The 13,510-nt window shown below is 35.2% G+C and overlaps 1 protein-coding gene and 1 pseudogene across 6 annotated transcripts in view; one reads left to right on the top strand and one right to left on the bottom strand.

Moving 5' to 3' along the window:
• TAOK3 (TAO kinase 3) overlaps positions 1–13,510 on the top strand; it is a 172,408-nt gene that overhangs the window by 28,999 nt on the left and 129,899 nt on the right. The gene's annotated exons all lie outside the window — the stretch shown is intronic.
• LOC119519286 lies at positions 5,842–6,366 on the bottom strand (annotated as a pseudogene).

Genomic DNA, 13,510 nt, shown 5'->3' with positions numbered 1-13,510 from the left:
TTCGAATTTTGCAAAGAAGGCTATTGAAATTTTGAGTGGGATTGTGTTGAATTGGTAAAACACTTTGGATAGAATTGACTTCTTAACTATATTTTGTTTTCAAATCCATGAACACAGAATGTTCTTCCATTTATTTGGATCTTTGATTTCTTTTACCAGTGTTTTGTAGTTTTCTGTATATAAGTCCTCTACATACTTGGCTGAATTTATTCCTAGATATTTGATTCTTTTCATTGTGATTGTAAATGGAGTTTTTTCTTGATTTCCTTTTCAGTTTGTTCATTACATGTGTATAGAAAGATTACTGATTTTTCTGCATTGATCTTGTGCCCCACCATTTTGTTGAATTAGCTACCTCTACTAGCTTTATTGTAGATTTTTTAGGAGTTTCTATATATAGGATCATGTCATCTGCAAATAAGGAGAGTTTTCCTTCTTCATTTCCAGTCTGAAAGCCTTTTATTTCTTTTTCTTACCTCGTTGTTCTGGCTAGAATTACTAATGGAATATTGAATAACAGCGGCGACAGTGGCATCCTTGTCTTAACTCCTGATCTTATAGGGAGAGCTTTCAGTCTTTGACTATTGAGTATGGTGTTAGCTGTGGACCTTTCCTATATGCCCTCTATCATGTTGAGGAAGTTTCCTTCCATTCCTGGTTTTTAAGTGTTTTTATCAAGAAGAGATGCTGCATTTTCTCAATGGTCTTTTCTGCATTAATTGAGAAGGTCATGTGGTTTTTTTCTCTTCTGTTACTGTGGTGTATTACATTCGTTGATTTTCTTATATTGAACCACCCTTGCATTCCTGGGATAAATCCCATTTGATTTTGGTCTATAACTTTTTGTGATATGCTGTTGGATTCAGTTTGCTAGTAGTATTTTGTTGAGGATATTTGCATCTATACTCATAAGGGATATTGGTCTGTAGTTTTCTTTTCTTTTTGTGTCTTTATCTGGCTTTGGTATGAGGGCAATGTTGGCCTCATAGAATGAGTTAGGAAATGCTCCCTCCTCTTCATTTTTTGGAAGAGTTTGAGCAGGTTTGGTCTTAAGTCTTCTTCACATATTTGGTAAAATTCACCAGTGAAGCCATCTGATCATGGTCTTTTCTTTGCTAGGAAGGTTTTTGAGTCAATATTGGTAATTTGTATATTTCTAGAAATTTGTCCATTTCATCTAGGTTATTAAACGTGTTAGCATACAGTGGTTCAAAGTATCCTCTTACAATCCTTTTTATTTCTGAGGGATCAGTTGAAATGGCCTCCCTTTTCATTTCTGATTTTAGTTATTTGTGCCCTCGCTTTTCCTTTGTCAGTCTAGCTAAAGGTTTGTCAACTTTATTGATCTTTTTAAGGAACCGTCTTTTGGTTTTATTGATTCTCTCTAGTGTTTTTTTTTTTTTATTATTCTGTTTCATTTATCTCCATTCTAATCTTTATATTTCTTCCTTCTGCTTGCTTTGTGATGATTAGTTTGCTTTCTTTTTCTGGATCCTCCAGTTGTGAGGTTAGATCTCTGATTCGAGATCTTTCCTCTTTTTCAATGTAAGCATTTAGAGCTATAAATTTCCCTCTCATTAGTACATTTACTGCATCCCATAAGTTTTCGTATGTTTCATTTTCGTTTTTCTTTGCCTCAAGTTATCTCCTGATTTCTCTTGTATTTCTTCTTGACTCATTGTTTAATAAAGTGTTTGTTTAATTTCCACATATTTGTGATTTTTCCATTTCTCCCTCTATTATGGATTTCTACCTTCATTCCTTTGTGGTTAGAGAAGATATATTGTATGATTTCAGTATTTTAATATTTATTGAGACTTGTTTTGTGACCTCACATTTGATCTATCCTGGAGAATGACCCATATGCAGTAGAAAAGAATGTTTATTCTGCTGCTATTGTTCTATATTGTTTTGCTGAATTGTTCTGTATATGTATATCTGTTGGTTCTAGTTGGTTTCGAGTATCGTTCAACTCTTTAATTTCTTTATTGACCTTCTGTCAAAATATTATATCCATTATTTAAAATGGTGCTTTAAAGCCCTCTGCTTAATGTAGGACTGTCTGTTTCTCCATTCCAATCTGTCAGTATTTGCTTCATATACTTTGGGGCTCCACCATTAGGTACATATGTATTTATGACTGTTATGCCTTCTTATTGATTTGGCCCCTTTGTCGGTATGTTGTAATCTTCTGTTTCCCTTGTAAGAGATTTTTGTTTTGTTTTGTGTTTTTTGCAGGAGAAAGAGGAGCCTTTATTTAACCATTTTCAGACATTTAGTTTGTTGTCTTTTTTAATTCAGTTTTATTGAGATATATTCACACACCCTACAATCATCCATAGTGTACAATCAGTTATTCACAGTACCATCAAATAGTTATCACTACGATCAGCCCTTGAACATATTCATTACTCCAAAAAAATTAAAATAAGAATAATAAAAAGAAAAGAAAATATAAAAATAAAATGAAATAAAATACAATAGAAAGGTCAGACAACACCACCACCACCAAGAATCCTATGCCCCTCCTTTATATCCTCCTCTTATAGCCATTTAGCTTTGATATATTGCCTTTGTTACTATTAGTGAAAGCATATTCAGTGTTACTGTTAACTATAGACTCTAATTTGCATTAATTATGTTTTTCCCCAATATCGTCCCATTTTCAGCACCTTGCAAAGTTGACATTCGTTTTTTCTCCCACATGTAAAAACGTTTTTAAATTTGTACATTTAATCACTGTCATTGACCATTCTAGGTTTCACTAAGTTACATAGTCCCAGTTTTTCTCTTCTGCCTTTCCTTCTGGTGTCATACATGCCCCTAACCTTCCTCTTTCAACTGTAATCACAGTCATCTTTGTTCAGTGCCTCATAACAGTTTTTGACTTGAACTTTGTTTTTTCTGATAGAAGTATAGCAGCCTCAGCTCTCTTTCAGTTACTGTTTGCATGGTATGTATTCTTTTCATCCTTTCACTTGTAACCTACTTGTGTCATTGAATTTAAGGTGGTTTCTTGTAAACAGTTTAGCTTATAGTTCAGTCATGCATTTTTATCCATTCTTTCAGTCTCTGCATTTTGACTGCAAAGTTTTATCCATCTACATTTAAGGTAACAACTGATATAGGACTTTCTTCTGCCATTTTTCTCTTTGGCCTTTGTAAGTCTTATGCCTTTTGTCCTTCAGTTCTTCTATTGTGCCTCCATTATTCTTCACATTCAATTGATTTTTTTGTACCATACCAGTTGAGTCCCTTCTTATTTTTTTCTTTATATTTTTCTCATATATTTTCTTTGTGGTTACAATGAAGCTTAAATTTAACATCCTAAAAGTATGACAATCACATTTGGTTTGATACCATCTTAACTTCAATTGCATACACATACATTGTTCCCTCTGTTCCCCCAAATTTTTGTTGTTTGTTACAGATTATATCTCTATACATCATATGACCAAAACCATAGATTTATCATTACTTTTTATGAATTTGCATTTTTAGAAGCTGTACAATGTAAAAAGTGAACTTATATACCAAAAAGTACAAGACAGTAGTACTGCATTTATAATTACCCATAGGTTATCTTTACCAGAAGTCTTTATTTCTTTATGCCACTTTGATCCCCTGCCTAACGTTCTTTCCTTTCAGTCTGAAGAACTCCCTTTAGCATTGCTTATAGGGTAGGTCTAGGGATACAAACTCCATCAGCTTTTGTTTACCCAGGAATGTCTCAATCGTGCCCTCATTTTTGAAAGACATTCTCACCAGATATGAAATTCTTGGTTGGAAATTGTTTTCTTTCAGCACTTTAAGTATTTTGTCCCATTGCCTTCTTGCCTCCGTGGTTTCTGATGAGAAGTTGGAAGTTAATCTTTTTGGGACTGCCTTGTATATGACACATTGCTTTTCTCTTGCAGCTTTTAGAATTCTCTCCTTGGCCTTGGCATAGGATAAGATTCTCATATTATTCATTCATTGTTTTTTGACATCCTTTTGTTCTTTCTCCCTATTTTCCTTTTTCTCTTTGAGCATGTTGGGGAATTTTTTTTTTTTTGTCTTTTTCCAGTATGTCCAAAGTCCGGTCTTCTTTGTTGATGGTTTCTGGCTTTTTATCTTATTCCTTTGGATGAGCTAGTATTTCCTGTTTCTTTGTTTGTTTTGTGGCCTTTTGCACACTTTACATTTTAATTTAACATTTAAAGTGTTAACTCTGGGGTTTAGTCCCTGTGCTGTCCATTCCTTAAGTGTATGTGCAATCAGTGATATGACAGATTTCCTTATGTGCCAGAAGCTAACAAAAACAAACTACCTACTGTGAACAGCTGATTGTACACCATAGATGATTGTACGGTATGTGAGTATATCTCAATAAAACTGAATTTAATTTTTAAAAAAACTGAACCCCCCCCCCCCCAAAAAAAAAAAAAAAACACCTTTCAAGGTCTTTGTAAATTGGCTCTGCATTGGCTGGTCCTCTCCTTAAGAGTTTAGCCCTCTTATCAAAAAGATCAGCCCAAGGTAAATGGGAAATGCAGGAGGTCCTCTCTGTCTTTTCTGAGCTTTTGGCTTGTCCTGGGCTTGTGCTTCCTCTGGGCTTTAAGAATTCTCCCATTTATAGGAATTGGAATGTTCCTTTACTCTCTATGAAATAGACTTTCACCTACTCCTTGGTGCTCTATTGTATACTTAAAGCAGGTAATTCTTTACCCCAGGCCACTTTGACTTAATTGTTTGTTGCACTGCTTTATCTGTCTGTAAGCTGCTTCTACCTGTAGGGCAAGTTCTGGGTGGTTGAGCTTGAGGAGTTTCCCTGTTCAGTCTTTCAGGCTGCCACCTGATAGGCTGACACCAACATACAGGCCCCTCAGTATGTGCATGGGGGTTCTTCCTCTGAACAGGGTCGGGGGTCTCACAGTGGGGGCACAGGCTGGCTCCATACCATTCTAGGAAGGGGGTGGGGGAGGGAACAGAAAGGACTCCACAAGTTTCTCCCTCCATTTTTTTTTTTAACATGTTTTATTATTTTATTAGGACTAATTCCAAATGGGTTGTGAAGAAACTTTTTCATTGAATTTGATGATTTTCCAAAAACTCTTGTGTATAAACAATAAAACATCAGTAAAATTATCGTGTACTGGGCAGTCAGGCTGATACGAAAAGCAACAGGCAACATGAAAAAGATACAATATAAAGGAAGACAATCTGCTCAGTATTAAAAACCATCTCAATATGAATTCTTTGCAACTAGCACCAAACTGATTAGCTATCAATTCCAAACCACCCCAAGATAAATTTGGCCAATAGCAGCCAGGAATCAATAATGGGATGGGAAAAAAAGTCCTTCAGTGCAAGAGACCTGAATAGTGGTTTGGATCATTTCCTTGGTGCACAAGCAGTGTTAGAAAATCTTGTTGGCAAGGAAAGAAGTAATACAAATAGAATGCTACATTTTTAAATCAGCAGACTGTCCCAGGAATGATAAAGGTATCAGTAAAGCAGCAAGGGGTTACTTTAAAACATAATTTATTCTGGGCTTAGAAGACATTCAAAAGGTATTAAAGGTATCACAAATACAATGTCTAGGCATTTAGGCTTAAGGGAAGTAAAATTGATGGCTTTTTCCCCCACATCAAGGAAAATTTCTTTAAAACCCAGCATATTGCTAAAAAGCAATATTATACTTGTAAACAGTAATTGGCAACAAAATAAGTTTAAATGTTGTAATATTCTGCCCAAACCGGTCTCAGATACTTTTTAATGACCACGATGCAAACTAATTTTGTTGTAACAAGCCTAGACCAATTCTATCAAACATGCCCTTGGTGGAATATTCAGTTCCATTTAACATTTTGAAAGGTCATTTGACAGCCAGTTATGTCCCTTACACAGACCAGACCTTGTATAGCACAAGTGGCTTGAATATACCATGCTCTGTTACAAAGGGACTGAAGACCTAATTTATCTGTCATTTCACCGATGGCCATAGCATTTGGCAAATCCTGTTATTTGCAAAAAGCAGCAGCTCTGTATTTCATAGCTCATCTTCCTGAAGTATTTTCTGAAGCTCTATGGATCCTTCTTGAATTCTTTCATGATCATTGCTGTCATAAGACCATCTGTATTTTGGAAGTAATGCCTTCAGAGAGGCCTAATTTTATCTTGTCCACCAGCACCCCATGCAATGAAACAAATGTTCTTACACTCTACTGTTTCCACATTAAAACCAATGGTAGGAATGGTGATGACTATCTCCCCTAACTTCAGTTTACAAAGAATGGTCATCTTGCCAATAGCATCCAATCCAACCATCAAAATACGCATCTGCTTCTTGCCAAAGCGGCAGGAGAAGAGAGAGTAGACTGTGAGGCCTATGCGGTGGCAGCACCACAGGAGGGGTCTTGCAGCTCCCTGGGCCATCTCCTTTTATGCTCCTGGCAAACTGAGCAAGAGGGAAGACAGAGCTGCAAAAGAAAAAAGGGAGTGGCGGGCCAGCTTGTTGGACAAAGCTCCTGGATAAGGGCAGGAAATAGTGGGATGAGGACCTGCTCAATGACTCCCCTTCCATATTTAAAGCTGCATTTTCTTGATTCAGCCTTCACATAGTTATTATAACCCTTTAATAGTTTTCCTAATTTTTGAGAAGATGGCTCTGCCAGTTTCTGCTAGTTTTTCAAAAAGTCTGTGGGGGAATGGCACCCTAGAGTGTCTTACACCACATCTTTGTTGACCAGAAGCTCATAAACATGTATTACTTTTATCATAAAAATCAACAATAAAGAGCATTGAATGTTTTGACAGCAGTAGATAGAGTGGAGATTATAAGGAGAACTAATAAACTGCCTAATGTGCCAGTGAAATCCAAGAGTAAGTTATTTTTTATCGTAATGAATAACTTAACGAAGTGATGTAGAGAGGCCTTAAAATGGTGTTGGTATTAAAATTATCATGGATTAATCCAAAATACTTGGCACAAAGCAGGATACCTAAGAATGTATCTTTGATATTTTCTAATTCAGAACTCTTTTCTTTTTAGGGGGAAAAAAAACAAATGACAGAAAAGCCAAAAGTGAAATTTCTCTGTCAGTTACACCACCACTGAAGTTTACTATTGCTAGTGATTTGATATATATTCTTCTGGATTTTTTTCCTGTGGAGACACATAAGCCCTCAAGTAATGATACACATATCATTCCTTAAATAAAATGAGATTTTATTATATGCACTGTTCTACAATATGCATTTTTCACTTAATAAATTTATGTAAGATCAGTACATATACATGTCTCATTTTTTAACCACTATACTGTTGTATCACGATTTATCTAATCAATATTATTGATGAAAGTTGAAATTTTTTGCAATACTTTGTTGTATTGAATTTTCCTATACCTTTCTCCATGTGTATATTTCAACCGAATAAATTCCTAGAAGTAGAATTACTAGATGAAAAGGTACCTTCATTTTAAAATTTGATAGACAGTGCTTGATTGGCCACCCATAAAGTTGTATTATACCAATTTGCACACCTACCTATGGGGTATAATGATGCCTATTTTCCCATACCCTCTCTAATATCTTGCCACTCTGGTAGGAAGAGAAAATATCTCATTAATTTACATTTCTTGATTATTAGTGTGGTTGAAAATCTTTCACATGTTCATTAGCTATTTATAGCTCTATAAATTGACTATTCACCTCCTTGGCCCATTATGAGACTTTTTTTAATTTGTCTTTTTGATTTGTAGGTACTCTTTATATAGTTTATATGATAACCCTTTGTGGTATATAAGGCAAATATTTTTCCCATTGGCTCTCTATCTTTCAGCTTTTTAATAATGCTTTATGCCAAAAAGGCATTAATTTTTATGTGATTTCATTTTTCTCAACTTAACATGATTTAAAAAGTCAAAAATTTCTTTAAGGCTAATAATGAAAAGCATCTGTCTCCTGTCTCCCTTCTCCACTCCCGCTCCCAATACCTGCATCCCAGAGGAAACCACTTTAGAGTTTGATAGATGTTTTCTGTTTTTTCCTTTATATTTCTAATCAACATATTTGTACTGCTGTTTCTTAATATTTCAGTTTTACATAAAAGATGAGAATTTAGCCTTCTGACACGTGTGTACACATGTTTTACTCTCATCTTCCTAATGTACCATAATTTTTGGTTTGCTCAATAGACAGTTCTTACATTATTATGACTATGTATATTATTCACAGCTGTAATTTTTAGTGTACTGTACTGTTTCAGTTTGCTAAAGCTGCCAGAATGCAATATACCAGAAATGGGTTGGCTTTTAACAATGGGGATTTATTAAGTTACAAGTTACAATTCTAAAGCCATAAAAATCTCCAAATTAAGGCATCAACAAGAGGATACCTTCTCTGAAGAAAAGCTGCTGGCATCCAGGGTTCCTCTGTCAGATAGCAAGGCACATGGCCAGCATCTGCTGGTCCTTCGCTCCTGGGTTTTGTTGCTTTCAGCTTCTGATTGCAGTGGCTTTCTTTCTGAGCATTTGTGGGTGCTCTCTTAGTATTTCCAGGGCATTTCTGTCTCTCTTCTCTCTCTCTAAATGTCTCTGCCTTTTATCCTCTAATAAAGGACTCCAATAAAGGATTAAGACCCACCTTGAAAGGGCTCTGTCACATCTCAGTTGAAACAACCTAATCATAAGGTCCCACCCACAACAGTTCTGCCCCCCCACCAGGAATAGATTAAAAGAACATGGTGTTTTCTGGGGTACATAACAGCTTCAAACCAGCACATATACTAGGATTAAATTTGTTTTCTCCATGTATTTCGTTTTCCCTAGAGTTCGTAATTGCCTCATTTTTCTTTTATCAACTTGTATCAAATCATTCCCAGATTCTATGCCAGAGTTATAAATATCTTCAATATATCATATGAATATGTTCAGATAAACCAAGTAAACAATCATTTTCATCTTTTTCTTGAAGGCCTCCGTATAGGACCTCGCTGTTCTCCTGCTCCAATCTGAACACGTTGTTCTCTGTGCCTACTGCACATGTATCATCCTGAGCTTTCCTTTTTAACATTGTTCTAGAGGTATACAACTTTATGTGGCAGGAGAAACATTTCTTTTATAGTTTCTGCATTTTGCATTATGGTTAAAACAGGCTTTTTAGTGTGAGATTATGAAAATATTCATTCACATTTTTAGTGGTTTAATGGTTATAATTTTTGCTATGTAGAAATCGGAATTATTTTCGTGTAAAGAATAAGGCGGAGTTTCACCTTTTCTTCTTTGAACCACTGGTCAGTTGTCCTAATGTCATTTATTGAATAACTAGTTCTTCTTCCTGGACTTATTTGAAATGTTACCTATATCATATATCAAATACCCTTCTGTATTTGGCTCTGCTCATAAGGTCCCTCTGGAAAAGAATTGCCATCCCAGTCAGTTAGATAAATGAAACAACCAAGAAAATAGAAATTATTTACTTGGCAAAGATATGGATGATGGTAGAAAAAAAATGCTTTTCCTGGCATTTCACTTTATGCTTTCTGTTTTGAAATATCTTGTAATACAACCTGGTTACAGCAGCATACATTTAATTATGGATCAAGGGCAAATTACTCATTTCTTGTTTAAACTGTTTGTTTTCTGATTAAAAATATACTTATAATAAATTTTTAAGCAATATAGTAATTCACAATAACAGAAAGTAGATGTCCCCAATCAGATGTTACTAATCAAACCAACTTTTCCTCCTACATATCAGTGTAGACAGTTTGAGGCATATTCTTCTAGATTTTTCCTTTATCTTTCCAAACATTTTTCATATTATTAACATTATTTTAAAATGTAATCACACTATGCATAATACTATTTAGTTAAGAGTACTCTAGGACATCCTTCCTATGGATCTGCTTCTCATTGTATTAGCTTCACAGCAGTCAAGTGTATAATTGTACCTATTTCTTTTTGACGGACATTTGGGTTGCTCCCAAGTGTTTTCTATTACAAAGCATGTGTAATTATCCTTATAAATAGAAGTGTGATTCATTTTCAATTCATCTACTCTGACTCTAAAATATTCCAGTTTAGGAACCCGCTTTTTTCATGAACTCTCAAGCAGTTTAAGGGTCCCTTTAATTTATTTTAACAACATTTTTTAAGCAGTTAATATGTGTAAAGCACTGTGCTAACCAGAAGTTGTTTTTTGTTTGTTTAAAACAAACAGTAAGCTTATAGTAAGCTTGTAGTCTGGCTTATTTGGCCAGTGTGTACCAAACTAATCATAACTTTTGCTAATGATGATGTTTGTAAAATTTTAGTCTTGACTCCACCATAAACTTACTTGCCTTGGGCTTCCAACAAAATTGCAGGGAAAAGAGTTGACAATCAAGTATGGGAAACAAAGTATATATGAAATGATAGCAAAATGGTGTTGACTGTAGGTGTTATGCCAAAACAGATCTCTCATCCACTAGGCAAAAAATGTATATTTTAACAAGAACAGAAAAGAGGATGGACTCTCATTGGGTGTCCCAGAACTCCCAATATATGTCTTGTTTCTTTATTCATGTGTTAGCAGCATCAGCTTCAAAAAGTGATAGTTAAAATAACTCATGTGAAGTCATTTTCAAAACATAAATAAGTTATGAACCTTTAAAAACCTTTATAAGATCACTAGATTTCAGTAGACTTGTGATCATATATTTTAGTAGATAAATGATTAGAAGAGATTATAGTTAATCATTAAATAGAAAAATGTTAATCTTTAATAATGTAAAATATACATTAGAATAATTTTAAGTATCTTAAATTATTACATGCCATTTGACACCTCATTTCCACTTATGGAAATGTATCCTAAAGAAATAATTATGGATACGTTTTTAAAAGTTGATTGAATATATACCATATATGAAAGAAGATGTGCCATATAAAAAGCAGGTCTTTCATCAAATAAATTGGGAAAAGATTGGATTGGTTTCTTTTCTGTGGGACTTTTCAGAGCCTTTAATATGATAAGGTCTGTTGTGAATCCAAGAGGAGTCTACTGTATGCAGCATTTCCTAAATTTCTTCAGACTTGGAGTTCTCTATCTCTGAAATACAGGAAGGGAAACTCTGCTCTAATATATTTGAATTTTCTGGTTTAAATCACAAGTTCATTTATAATTCTATATCCCTCAAATTACCCTTTGTAATAAAGTACATTATAAATACAGTTGTAATAAAGTGCATTATAAATACATAAAGTACATTTTAGACTTTTTTATTACTGTGCAAAGCTTTGTCAGGAATTAGCAGAAAAAGAGTACAGTAGTGTAATGTTTACTACCAGTTATCACCATTCAGGATTTTAAGGATTTATAAAATCATTGTTATGTATACCTTTTAAAAAGGGTTTCCAACCAGCAATACCTTATAGTATATCTTAAATAATACTAGGTTGGGAAACTTAGGAAATTTTGGTTGGCATATTGGTATTTTATGTTTCTATTTATCCTTATTAACCAAATTTCAACTTGGAAGAACATTAATTGTACAATTCCATTTCTAAGGAAATGTGGACCAGATCTAACACTTCCAAGGAATTTTAGAATAAGTATTTGAGACCATGGAAAACTTTACCATGTAACAAAAATAGAATTAGTGACTTTTAGTTTCTGTAATATATATGTCCATAAGTACATTATCAATTAAACACAGAGTTCAGACAACTGAGAATAGCTCTTAAAATGAAATGCAATATTGTATTCTTAGAACTTAAAAAATTCCTAAAGCATATCTCTGATCTCTAGATCAATTAATTTTTTAATTGATGCATTATAATAGTAAAAAAAAAATGGAAACTAAATGTCAGCAAGGCAGTGATACATAAATTGAGATACTTCGTGCATCAGAATGTTAAAGAGCAGTTTTAACGAATGAGCTACATGTATTACAGGGGTAAATCTTAACAAATGGAACGGAAAAATACCTTTTACTTTCATACTTTTTGCATAAAGCCTAAAAACACACAAAACAAAATTTATGGATACATTGATAATAAATATCAAGCCCCTGAGAATGACAACACTAGCTTCAGGATAGTGTTATGTCTAGAGAGGCAAGGAGTAAAGTGAATGGGATTGGAGAGGAGTGCTTTCTTTAATTTTTTAAAACTGTCAGAGATCTAAAAAAAAAAATGTAAATGGTGGATATATGAGTGTTTTATTTTGTCTTTGCTTTTCTGTATCTTGAAGTACTTGGTCATCTGTCTATCAAAGATCTACTCTATCAGGGCCTGCAAAAGTGATGGGGATGTACCCAAAGTAATTTGGGCAAAGAATAAAAAATATATTTACAGCCCCCCCGCCTCCCGCCCCAGGAGCTGGGGGAAGGCACAAAAGTGTTGGACTTCCTCACCTGGACTGGTGTTGATGTTGTCACAGACATTGGGACTGGCAGTTTGATGTGCTGAGCACTCTATCGTGGGACTTGCCCTTATGAAGCTTGTTATTGCAAAGGAGAGGCTAAACTTGCATGTAATTGTGCCTAAGAGTCTCCCCGAGTACCTCTTTGTTGCTCAGATGTGGCCCTCTCTATCTCTAACTGAGCCACCTCGGCAGGTGAACTCACTGCCCTCCCCCCTACGTGGGACCCAACTCCCAGGAGTGTAAATCTCCCTGGCAATGCAGAATATGACTCCCGGGGATGAATCTGGACCTGGCATCGTGGAATTGAGAACATCTTCTTGACCAAAAGGGGGATGCAAAATGAGACGAAATAATTTCAGTGGCTGAGAGATTTCAAATGGAGTTGAGAGGTCACTCTGGTGGACATTCTTATGCACGATATAGACAACACCTCTTAGGTTTTAATGTATTGAAATAGTTAGAAGTAAATACCTGAAACTACCAGACTCCAACCCAGTAGTCTGGACTCCTGAAGATGACTGTATAATAATGTAGATTACAAGGGGTGACAGTGTGATTGTGAAAAGCTTGTGGATCACACTACCTTTATCTAGTGTATGGGTGGATGAGTAGAAAACTGGGGACAAAAACTAAATGACAAATAGGGTGGGATGGGGGGATGGATTGGGTGTTCTTTTTTACTTTTAGTTTTTATTCTTATTCTTTCTGATGTAAGGAAAATGTTCATAAATAGATTGTGGTGATGAATGCATAACTATATGATCGTACTGTGAACAGTTGATTGTATACCATGGATGATTGTATGGTTTGTGAATATATTTCAATAAAACTGAATTAAAAAAAAAAGTGAGGGGAACGTAAAAATTAATATAACAGTGCTGGTACTGGCCCACAGTAGCTCATGGGCTAGTTGGGGGAGAAGCCAGCAGTCAGACAGGTATAAATATAGAACGCATGTGCCATGATGGAGGCATGGGTACAGTGTGTGTGTGTGTGTGTGTGTGTGTGTGTGTGTGTGTGTGTGTGTGCGCGCGCACGTGCACAGGGGAGTGGTGACAGTAGCAGAGGGGCCTCCTCAGAGGAGCCCTCCTCCCCTCTCAGCTGAGTCTTGAAAGCA

This window comes from Choloepus didactylus, chromosome 23 (assembly GCF_015220235.1).
Source record: "Choloepus didactylus isolate mChoDid1 chromosome 23, mChoDid1.pri, whole genome shotgun sequence".
Classification (NCBI taxonomy): Eukaryota; Metazoa; Chordata; class Mammalia; order Pilosa; family Megalonychidae; genus Choloepus; species Choloepus didactylus.
The sequence above is the reverse complement of the archived record's forward strand: the minus strand, read 5'-3'. Positions and strand labels throughout refer to the sequence as shown.